Here is an 11,479-nt window from a genome sequence, read left to right on the forward strand (position 1 = left end):
CACTCTCCCCAGTTGCAGACTGAGATTAAAGTCTCGTTGTAGCGGCTCCCCAAGTTCAGCAGCACACGCCTTTAGCATCCTAGGACACACCTTGTCTGGGCCTGCTGCCTTTCTGGGGCGAAGCTTCCTCAGTTGTCTCCTGACCTGATCCACTGTGACACTGGGAGATGATTGGAAGGAGGGGGGGGGGGGGATGTCCTGCTGTTGAGAGAGGGGTTGGAGGAGGGGGGGTGTCATAGTGTCAGGAAGGGGGGGAAGCGAGGGAGGTAGGAGAGTGGGGAGAGGGCTCTGTAGTAAAGGTGAGGGTGGGGGGGTTGTGGGCTGGTCAAACCTGTTGAAGAAGTTGTTGAGTTTGTTTGCCTTCTCCACAGTGCCCCCCCCCTCCCTGTGCTGTTCTTGGTGTTGTGGCCTGTGATGGTTTTCACACCATTCCAGACCTCCCTCATATTGTTCCTCTCCAACTTCTGCTCCACCTTCCTCCTGTAGGTGCCCTTTGCTTCCCTCAGGCAGCGTTTCACCTCCCGCTGTGCTGCTTTCATCTCCTCCTTCACTTTGCTCCTGAAGGCCTTTTTCTTCATGTTGAGGACAGCTTTGACTTCCTGTGTTACCCATGGTTTGTTATTAGGATAACACCGTACCTGTCACGGTTCTGGGTCAGTTTCGACCCAGTATTTTGAGTTCTTTATGTTTTGGTTTATTTTGCATCTTGGAGTGTTTTGGGATTGTCTGGTGTTTTGATTATTTGTAATATATTATATTACTGTGATTCTGGTTTAGGGTTTTTGTTTGCAGGTTTTATGTTCTCATGTTTTGTGTGGGTTTAGTTCCATGTGTCTCTCAGTGTCGGGTCTGCGTCTTTGTGTAGTGTTCTTGTTTCCTGTTTTATTGTGAAGGTCTGTGGCTCATGTGAGTGTGTTCAGTTTTACCTCTGTCTCGTCTTGTTAATTACTCCCAGCTGTGTCCACCACCTGTGTGTAATCTCCCTGTGTTTCTCTGTGTGTATTTAAGTCACGTCTTTAGTCGTTGTTGCTGGTCCGTCTGTGTATCCACCATGTTTCTTCCGTGTGTTCCCTGCTGTCACCATCTTGTACCGTCGTCCACCTTGCTGTATGTTCAGGTTTGTGTTCTTGTTCATGCTCTGTATAGTTTAGTATAGTTTAGTTCTCCGTTTTGTCGTTTGCCTCTCTATATTTTTGTGTCAGTAAATCACCTTCACACCTTCACGACTGCCTGCGCTTGGATCCTCTTTCCTTTTTTTTTTTTTTTTTTTTTTTTTTTTTTTCTTCACACGGCTCTTCTCACCCGCCGTGACAGTACGGACCAGCCAGATATGGATCCAGCAGCAGTCACCCCACCCAGGGAGCTTCAGGAGGCCGTTATCGACTCAGCTTCTAAATTAATTTACCAGTTAGAGCATGAGGGAGAAGCCTCTCTTTACTCTGTGGAAGCCAACCTACAACACCTTATGTCCAGTTATCCCTGGCTATTGGACTCTCTGCATCCGCTCGTGCAGAATTTCGTTCTCCATGAGCTTCACCTACACCCCCCGCCGCTACCGCTCGCCTGCTCGCTTCAACGGAGGACGTGCCGTCCGAACCGCCGGACGAGGGATTACCCGGCCTGTCGGAACCGTCTCCGAGAAAAAAGCGACGTTTGTGCTGTCAGCGTGGCACCCCACAGCCGGATGTCGGGACATGTAAACAATCGGCTGTGGTGAGTGAAAGGGACACTTTTTCTGCTGCATCAGACTCTGTGACTGTGTTTTCTGGAGCTATGTTTTGTGTATCTTCTGAAGATAACAATAATTTTTCTGTCTCACCCATGGCCACTGCTTCAAAGACTGTTTCTCCTAAGCCCACGCTCTGTGTTAATGACTGTTTCCAAGCCTGGTATTATGAATTTAGAGAATGGAAGTGTTTGGGACCCTTTTTCACTGGCACTGATTCATTCAGGGCAAGTTGTAAACCTCACCGAAACAGTTTTTCCTGATAATGTTCTCCCATCCACACTTTCACCACAGTTTAATGTTGGGTCTGCAATTCAGTTAACGGTTCAGTCAGCTGCCATCAGTTCAGTCAGCCACTCCACCACCTGTTACAACTTCACTACCTGTAGCTCAGTTGCCACCAGTTCAGCAGCCTACCCACTCGTTCATTCAGTCACCATCCTCACCGTCTCATTACAAGCAGGGAACACACTTCATCATTACATCTGCTGGTTCTCTTAAGCTGGCCACCTCAGAGACGTTTACTCCCTCTAGGGCCTCCCCAGAGGCTGGGTGTCGCTCACCGGCTGACTCTGGACCCCTAGAGGTCAAGACGCCAGCTCCAGCAGTTTCAACGGGGAACTCACCAGAACATTCTCGGCTCTCAGTACCCCCTGTGAGTTCACCCGTCCGCCCCCGTCCTCTGCTGAGTGTATTGGGGAACACTTTCAGCCCTCTGAGGACTGCATCCCACTGTTGCTGCCTGAGTCTAGCCACTGTGCTGCTCAGTCCCAGCCAGTGCCCACACTGGCAGAGGTCTGTGTACCTGCTGCTTCAGTGTCTGTCTCAGCTGGAGGGCCCGAGGAGCCCGTCCAGCCCCAAGACTCGTCAGCTGGAGGTTCAGGAGAACCTAGCCAGTTTCCGGCCTCGTCAGCTGGAGGGCCCGAGGAGCCCGTCCAGCCAGCCGCAGCTTCATCCACGCCTGCAGCCGCAGCTTCATCCACGCCTGCAGCCGCAGCTTCATCCACGCCTGCAGCCGCAGCTTCATCCACGCCTGCAGCCGCAGCTTCATCCACGCCTGCAGCCGCAGCTTCATCCACGCCTGCAGCCGCAGCTTCATCCACGCCTGCAGCCGCAGCTTCATCCACGCCTGCAGCCGCAGCTTCATCCACGCCTGCAGCCGCAGCTTCATCCACGCCTGCAGCCGCAGCTTCATCCACGCCTGCAGCCGCAGCTTCATCCACGCCTGGCCCGGCCTCGTCAGACTCCGTCCACGCCTGGCCCGGCTTCCGCTCTGCCATCGTCTGGCCCTGCGGTTGCCACACCGTCATGGGACCCGGTCTGTCCTGTTCCGCCTCGGCTCTGCCGGCCGTTTTCCAGGCCTCTAAGTTGGCATCATGGCCGTCAAGGACAGCCTCCGGAAAGAGTTCGTCGCTGCCGCTGGCATCGCGGCCGACCTCCAGACCGGCTCAGTGGCCGCCACTGCCTTCCAAGTGGTCGGCCTCCCGAATGGTTTTGCCTGCACCACCGCCGTTGCCATGTGCATGGCCGGCCCCCTGACCTGTTTTGGCTCCTGTATGGCCGACCTCCGGGTCGACCCCCCTGAATTGTTTGTGGACTCTTGTTGAGCTTTAGTTTGGTTTCGTTTTTTTGGTGTGTTTTCTTGTTTTTTGAACTATTTTCTTGTGGGTTTTTTTTTTTTTTTTTTTTGGTCTGTTTGGGCGCTCTTGCTCCTTTTTGTTTGGCCACAACACAGCAAATCTCCGTTAACGAGCAAACTGCGCTAACGCAGTAGTTCCCACCCATGTAATTGAGCATTGCGTGGCACATCCGACATACTGTTTTACTTTTGTCCATGACGCGCTTATCTTCAGGGTCATACTTCACATGAAAACCAAGATGGTTCCAAACGCAAGATCTGAATGAGGGTGGGGGAGGTTCAATTTGCCATGTTGCAACGATTAGCGCATATATAGAGAGAGAGAGAGAGAGAGATCCATCATTACTGGGTTGACAACAATAAGTTACCTACTTATTAGGTCATGGGAGGTTTAGCAGTGCCATCTAGTGGTCAGACTGAATTTTTTCTATTTTATTCCTTTTTTTTTTCTTCTTTTTTTTCTTCTTTTTTTTTTTTTTTTTTTTCCCCAATTTTGATCATATTTATAGACCGACTCTGTTACTGGAAAACTATCAGCCATGGCTTGACCTGAAAATTCCTTCTAAAGTGGATGCCTCACTCTCAGAGGTAATAGACATATTCGTTAAACACGTTATTATTTTTAAATAAACATTAAATTAATCTATCAAATTATGGCACAATAAAATCTATTGTTTTTATTTTAGATTCTAGAGCTTGTTCTGGAAAATTTTGTATATCCTTGGTATAGGTAAGAGCTTCTTGTATCCTTCCTCCGAGGTTCAAACTGTGTTGTGTCCTGTGAAGTGAGGGGACAGATTTCTTTTTCCTTTCAGAGACATCACAGACGACGAGGCGTTTGTCGACGAGCTGAGAGTGACCTTGCGTTTCTTTGCAGCTGTGCTGGTTCGTCGGACTCAGAATGTGAAACTTACTCTATAAAGATAAAAACTTTGAGTGTTTTAAACTCATCTTCATCATTTTCAAATAAACTTGTCTCTCTCTCTTAGGTGGATGTGGCATCTCTCATCACATAAAAGCTCCTTAAAGTCTCCATGAAGTACAATGAAATTATTAGCAAAGCAAGGCAGAAGGGTATGGCAGATATAATCACACAGAGCAGTTTGTTTTTTATTTCTTTTATCGTAAAAAAATGTTTTTTGGTTTCTTTTCAGTAAAAAAACCCAGTATCTTCAACAAGCTGCCCTGGAGGAATATGGTCCTGATCTCCACGTGGCTCTTCGCATTCGCAGAGATGAGCTTCTCTACCTCAGGAAGCTGACTGAGATACTGTTCCCTTACATCCTGCCAAGGCCACAGACTGCAGGTAACTGACTGCTCTGGAAGTAAAGCCCATGCACTGCAACCATATATTTGTGTGGATGCTTTTGGCATCCACACTATTGAGTTCCTGTTTCTCTTTCTTCTTTATTATTATTCCAGTTGCCACTTTTTGTACGTTTTTTGGCACTTAACTACTTCCACAATTTTCAGCCGATTTTCACCGTTCAAATTTCAAACTATTCTGCTATTTCTGCTAATGGGTGCTATGACTTTTGGTATTTTTTGCTATTATACTTTTTAAAATATTAAGCTTTTTTCCTTTAATTTGTCCCATTGAAATGAATGGGAAATTTACAAAATTCTGCTAAAACTTGCTTGTTTTTGAAACTTAACTACTTCCTTATACTTTCGCCTAGAACAACCATTCAAACTTTAAAATGTTCACAAATTATTGGGCTATTCATGTATGATTCAGCTTTTTCATATCTGTTACTGTTTTCATCTTATCCCTCTTTAAGTTTTGAGTTGCAAAATTGTGATTTTTCAGAAAATACATGCGTTGTTATGGTTGCTATGCACTTGGCTTTCAGTGTGCCACTGAAGGTTTTGCAGTCTTCTCTTCATGTCCGAACAACTTCTTGCTACTTGCTCAATCTTGACTCCACTTCCACAAATTATACATCAAAACGTAGGTATTTTTGCTGGCTTTCAGAAATTGTCACTGTCATTGTTGTGGGATTTATAGAATTTTGGCAAATCTCCTCAGACCAACACAAAGTCTCAAAAATCCCAATAGAAAGTCAATGGAGAGGTCGTTTAAAATCACCGCTTGATTTCTGTAATGAGAGGCATTTTCGAATCTTCATATCTCCCGAATGAAGCGACGTTAAGACATGAGGTTTGTGCCAGTATATCTTCAGACACTCCTGACGCTCACAATTCAAGAATTGTTTTCTCATCTATTACCATTTGGCCATGAATTGGGTTTGTTTGAGGGTAGGAAATTTGTCCCTCGCTCAGATTTCTTCAGATTTCAAACTCTGGAAATGAGGCAATTTTTTCTCTCGTGATATCTTTTTGATAGATTTCCACAGAGACCTGAAAATTTCCATGACTGTTCACCAAAGCCTGCTGTCTCATACGGTGAAAGAATTATATCTATACTCCAAATAGATTTAGAGTTAGAAAGCGTTGTTTGAGGGCAGGTCAAGGCAGTTTTCGCTTTGCCTCTAATCAGTTATGGTGCATTAGAAGTCATATATCTTTAATAATTCATATTTTAATGATAAATTGTCAATACTTTAAGATTCCCCCATCTCTTCTGAACAAAACGGTGTAAGAATGACTGTTCTAGCCCCTACGGTTAGGAATTTATAGCCATTTGTTTGAGGGGAGCCCTGACTATGAGAAATAGACTGCAGAAATCCTGTCTCTGTGCTGCGTGTGTAAAAAGAGGTGCACCAGTTTTGGCGGGAAAAAGCACAGAGCCTCTCTGATTGGTGGATTCAAATTCAGCAGCTCCCAGGCTGCTTGACTGACCTAGAAACTTGGTTTTCTCTCCGTGTGTGTGTGTGTGTGTGTGTGTGTGTGTGTGTGTGTGTGTGTGTGTGTGTGTGTGTGTGTGTGTGTGTGTGTGTGTGTGTGTGTGTGAGAGAGACAGAGAGAGAGAGCGATAGCCTTTTTATGGGAGCATCTTATTGTATGATTTAAATTCAATATATTTACACTGGTTGACTGAATTTGATCCTGTGTGTGTCTCTCTGTGCTTGTTTGTTTCTATATTTGTCCATCTTTGTGTTTGTATGACTGTTATACTTTTTTTTACAGATTTTTTTTTTTCATTTAACAATTACATTTGAGGGACCCTTAGCATGTTCAGCATTTGTTCAGCTGTCCATTTTGCTTTTCCAATTTTTCTATTTAAGTTATTACTATTGTGCTAAGTCATAGCATTGCTGCTGCTTTTCAGCGTTGGTGCTAAATACAGCATTCCTGCTAAATCATACTATTTCTGCTATTTTATGAGATTTGTGCTAAATACAGCACTTCTGCTAAATCATACTTTTTCTGCTATTTTATGAGATTTGTGCTAAATACAGCATTTCTGCTAAATCATGCTTTTTCTGCTATTTTATGAGATTTGTGCTAAATACAGCTTTTCTGCTAAATCATACTTTTTCTGCTATTTTATGAGATTTGTGATAAATACAGAATTTCTGCTAAATCATACTATTTCTGCTATTTTATAAGATTTGTGCTAAATAGAGTATTTCTGTTAAATCATAGTATTTCTACTATATTATATTTTTCTTTCTAAATATAACATTTCTGCTATAGAGTAGTATTTCTGCTATGTTATAATATTTGTGCTAAACTGGAGTATTTTTGCTAAAACATAGTATTTATATAAAATTACAATATTCATAATATATTACAGTGTCTCTGGTAAATCACAGCATTTCTGCTATGTTGTACTGTTTTTCTAAACCATAGTATTTCTGTAATGTTTAAGAATGTTTGGCTAAATATATTCTTTCTGTTATCTTATACTATTTCTCCTAAATTCTTGTTTAGAAATTTAGAATTAAAATTTAGCAAAGTTCCTTTGCTTCTGCAAAGCTTTTACGATTTCTGCAACTTTTCAGCTTTTTCAGCTAGTTTCAGCTGACAGCTTCTGCTGTAAAGCATCCACACTGCATTTTCGCAGGAAATGCAAATTTTTCTAGTTACCCAATGAAGTCACAACATGAATGCACAGCATGATTCTACCATGAGAATAGTGTCATTCGTGACACTATGCAGCACTACGTCTTTATTGCTTCGTTCTGTTATTTCCTGCTTCTGTATCTCGTCATTCTCTCAGATCTCTTACACTCCTGATAAGAGAAGTTTTGGCTGGTTCTGTCTTCCTTCCTTCAATGGACTACTTGGCTGATCCTGTGAGTGTAGAATAGAAATCCAAAGCTGTGTGTGTTTTTCTTTTTTTTTTTTCTTCCCCTTAAACGTGTCTTTGGATGCTTTTGCCAGTCTAACAGGATATTTCTTTTATAGTCCTTTAACCAGCGCTAATGTGCAGTATTATGAGAATGCAAATAAAAGACAAATCAAAACATTACTTACAGCGCGACACTTGAGTTTGAAACTTACTGACTGCTTTTTTTTTTTTTTTTTTTTTTTTTGTGTGGTTTTTTTTTTTTTTTTTTTTTTTTTTTTATTTCAGGACACAGCGAATCATTTAATTTTGATATTCATTGACAACTCACCTGTAAGTATATACTGGACTGTAACTGGCTGTCATTTACACTCACCAGTCACTCTGTTTGGTTACCTTTCAAGTAACAAGTCAGGTCGATCTTTTGCTTTCTGAACTCAAACTTTTGTGGCATAAAGCAGATTTATTGGCTGGGTTATTAAAGATGGACATGGTCAGCAGCAGTACTCAGTGTGTGTCAAGAAAATATCCCCACACCAGCACCACCTGTCTGAGTTATTGGTATAAGGCAGGATGCATCTGTGCTTTCATGCTCTTTACATTAAATTCTGACCCTTCCCTTTAAGTGTCACAGCAGAAATTCAGACTCATCAGACCAGATAATGTCTTTCATATCTTCTGTTGTCCAATTTTGGTGAATCTCTGTGTGGTCTTCTGTTGCTGTAGCCCATCTGCTTCTGTGTTCAACATGTTGTGCATTCAGAGATGCTGTTTTGGATACCCCAGTTATATTGAGTGGTTATTTGAGTTACTGTTGCCCTCCTATCCTTTCTGCTCAAAGCAGCCAGAAGTCTGGCCACTCTCCTCTGACCTGTGACGTCCACAAGGCATTTTCACTTAGAGAACTGCTGCTCATGGGATATTTTCCTTTTCAGACCATTTTCTTGAAACCCTAAAGATGGATGTGTGGAGTAAATCCCAGTAGATCAGCAGTTTCTGAAATACTCAGCCCAGCCTGTATTAGCACTAGCAACGATGCCACATAGAAATCCACTTAAATCTCCCTTCTCCATTCTGATGCTCGATTTGAACTTCAGCAGGTTGCCTTAAACATGTCTAAATGTACTGAGTTTGTGTCATTTGATTAGATATTCCTGTTAACAAGCAGTTGAACAGGCATACCTAACAGAATGAGGGGTGAGTGTATCTTCTGTGAATTTTAAATGTGTATTTAATTTTTCCCGACTTGTTCACTCCAGCCTGAAGAATCCACAGAGCCCACTTCAACACTGGTTCCTTTCCTGCAAAAGTACTCTGATACTCGCAGCAAAAAGCCCTCAGTAAGTGTTTGCTTTCATCTAGGAGAGTGAAGTAATTCATTAAAAACCTAAAATTCAATTGCAAGCCACCTTTGAAACAAAAGCCATCTGGCATTAAGCAAAAACCTAGTGACAATATGTAGCTGGTATATGGGACAGCGTAAGCCTAATAGAAGCAGGAGGAATATAGCAGGCAATGCTTTATAGAGTATATTAATCCATTTTTTTTCCTGCCTTTGTATCAGGTGCTAAAGCTGGAGTTGAAGGAAATTCGAGAACAGCAAGACCTTCTCTTTCGCTTTATGAACTTCCTAAAGCAAGAAGGCGCTGTCCATGTCCTCCAATTCAGATTGTGCTGGGAGGAGATTTTAATCAGGTTCCGGATTAGTATTTGGATAGGAGTGGTGCAAATCTAGGCCCTAGTACAAAAATAAATCAGCAGCAGCTATCTTTAAAGAGGAAGCTGGGTTGGTTGATATCTGGAGATTAGTACATCCTTTAGAAAGGGAATATACGTTTTACTCACATTCTCATAAAAGTCATTCCCGAATTGATTATTTTTTAATATCTAGTATGAGCGCTGATTTGGTTGTAAACTGTGATATAGGTATAATCATAATATCGGATCATGCCCCAGTAGAACTAAATATAGACTTACAGGTTGAGAAATATAATCGGGGCAGATGGAAACTAAACCCAAGTCTTTTACGGGATGAACAATTCGTGGCAGCATTAAAAGATGATATTAACTTTTTTGGGATGTAAATATTGGGACCACAGAGAGATTGGCTACTGTATGGGATGCCCAAAGGCCTTTATTAGAGGCAAATGTCTAGGATATAGTTCAAGGCAAAAGAAAGTATACAAAAAAATAGAGACTTTGGTAAAACAGAAGTCATTTGGAAAAACAATTGGCAGAAAATTATGCAGAGTAACTTCAGGAAAATATGCTAATTGAAGTTTAATCTTCATGAAATTTATAATAAGAAAGCAGAGTTTAGGTTTAAAACAAATTGTTAGAGTGAATTGTTAAATGTTTGTCATTTTTATGCTTACCATCCATTTCTACATTGTAAAGCAATTCCACAGTCCCCCTCCTCAGATTCTTGAGTTTTTGGGTGAGGGGCTGTAGGTTTGATTACAGACACATCCTATCTGGAAGGTCTGTTTGATGTAAGCTTCCTGCCCAGCAGGAGGTCTCACGGTCACACACACACACACACACACACACACACACACACACACACACACACACAGACAGTGCCTCGTCTTTGTAACCAAGGGGGGGTTAAGAGGGGAGGTACGTGTTGTAAACTATTGTGTGAACTGTAACAGTTTGTCAATAAATAGCTGCGAGGGAAGCTGCTCTTTGAAGGACTTTGGGCTGGAGACAGGTTAGGAGCGTGAGCTCCAAGAGCTGGTTCTTGACCAAAGGCCTCCCTTGCGCAAGTAATCGATCGAACGCTGTTGCCTTGTTTTTCTTTCATGGGAATAAGTCCTGGATACAGCGGGGTCTGAGTTTAGACCCAATACAAATTTCTATGAGAATGGGGGGGAAAAAACGGTACAATTACTGGCTAGACAACTTAAACGGCTAGAAAATCAAAGTGTGATCACGGCAATTAAAAAAGATGACAAATTGATGACATCATCTTGGGATATTAATGCCGTTTTCAAATCGTTTTATGAGGATCTCTATACTTCTGAGATCACGGCTAGTATAGAAGAATTGGAATCTGTTGAAAGATTTTATTATGTTTATGTTTAGAAGTACATTTTGTTTAAGGTTTTATAGATGTGTTTGCTCTTATTAGAGAAGTTACATTGTGCATTCCAGAGCACTCTGGCTTTCACACCCACATCCTGGGAGCATGGGAGAGGTCGTACCTTGTCTTATTGTTTTATGGTAGGATAAACGTCTCTATGTCTGTTTTTAGGCTAAGTGCATTTTGTTTAGATGAACTGCTGGACTTCCAGGCCAGCAGGGTTAGGAAGTCATTTTATGACCCCACACACACACACGCACACACACACGCGCATACCTATAAGATGTCATATGTTAATGAACCTATGCATATTCATGTAACCACAATAAAAGAGCAGTGTTACGGGAGAGCGGACGAGAGCAACTGAGGTCAAGCGAAGGAACGGCGCCTGTCCAGTTCTCTCCCGTGCACGTTAATTTGTAAAACCTGTCTGAGTGTCATTTATTCCAATCTGAGTTGAATTACAGGAAAACTCCTTACATTTATTTGGTCCTCCGAGCCGGATTTAGGACATAACTTTTTGTGTGCTCCTACGGGAAAACCTCATCGAGTCCTGACGTCGTGAGAAGCCCGCGCTGAAGTCTGTCGACAGGTCCTGTCTAGGTACAGGACAAATGACCAGAGACGTGAATTCAGGTTCTGGCCAGCGTGTTTAGAAGTGGTCCACGACGGTGGGGGTCGATGAGGCGGACCTGAGAGACCGGCAGTGAATCAGCAACCAGGTGAATATTGACACTCTGAGACACGTTGCGTAAAACCGTGTAAAAGCTCGCCTGAAGAAGGCTGGTAGCATTTTAAAATAAAGAGAGCTCGTCTGGGACTGGTAGCTCCCCC

General features: G+C 42.8%; 1 pseudogene; it reads left to right on the forward strand.

Moving 5' to 3' along the window:
• The first annotated feature begins 3,102 nt into the window (after window positions 1-3,102).
• LOC134644595 (sorting nexin-14-like) lies at window positions 3,103-9,295 on the forward strand (annotated as a pseudogene).
• The last annotated feature ends 2,184 nt before the right edge of the window (window positions 9,296-11,479 follow it).

This window comes from Pelmatolapia mariae, linkage group LG16_19 (genome assembly GCF_036321145.2).
Source record: "Pelmatolapia mariae isolate MD_Pm_ZW linkage group LG16_19, Pm_UMD_F_2, whole genome shotgun sequence".
NCBI lineage: Eukaryota > Metazoa > Chordata > Actinopteri > Cichliformes > Cichlidae > Pelmatolapia > Pelmatolapia mariae.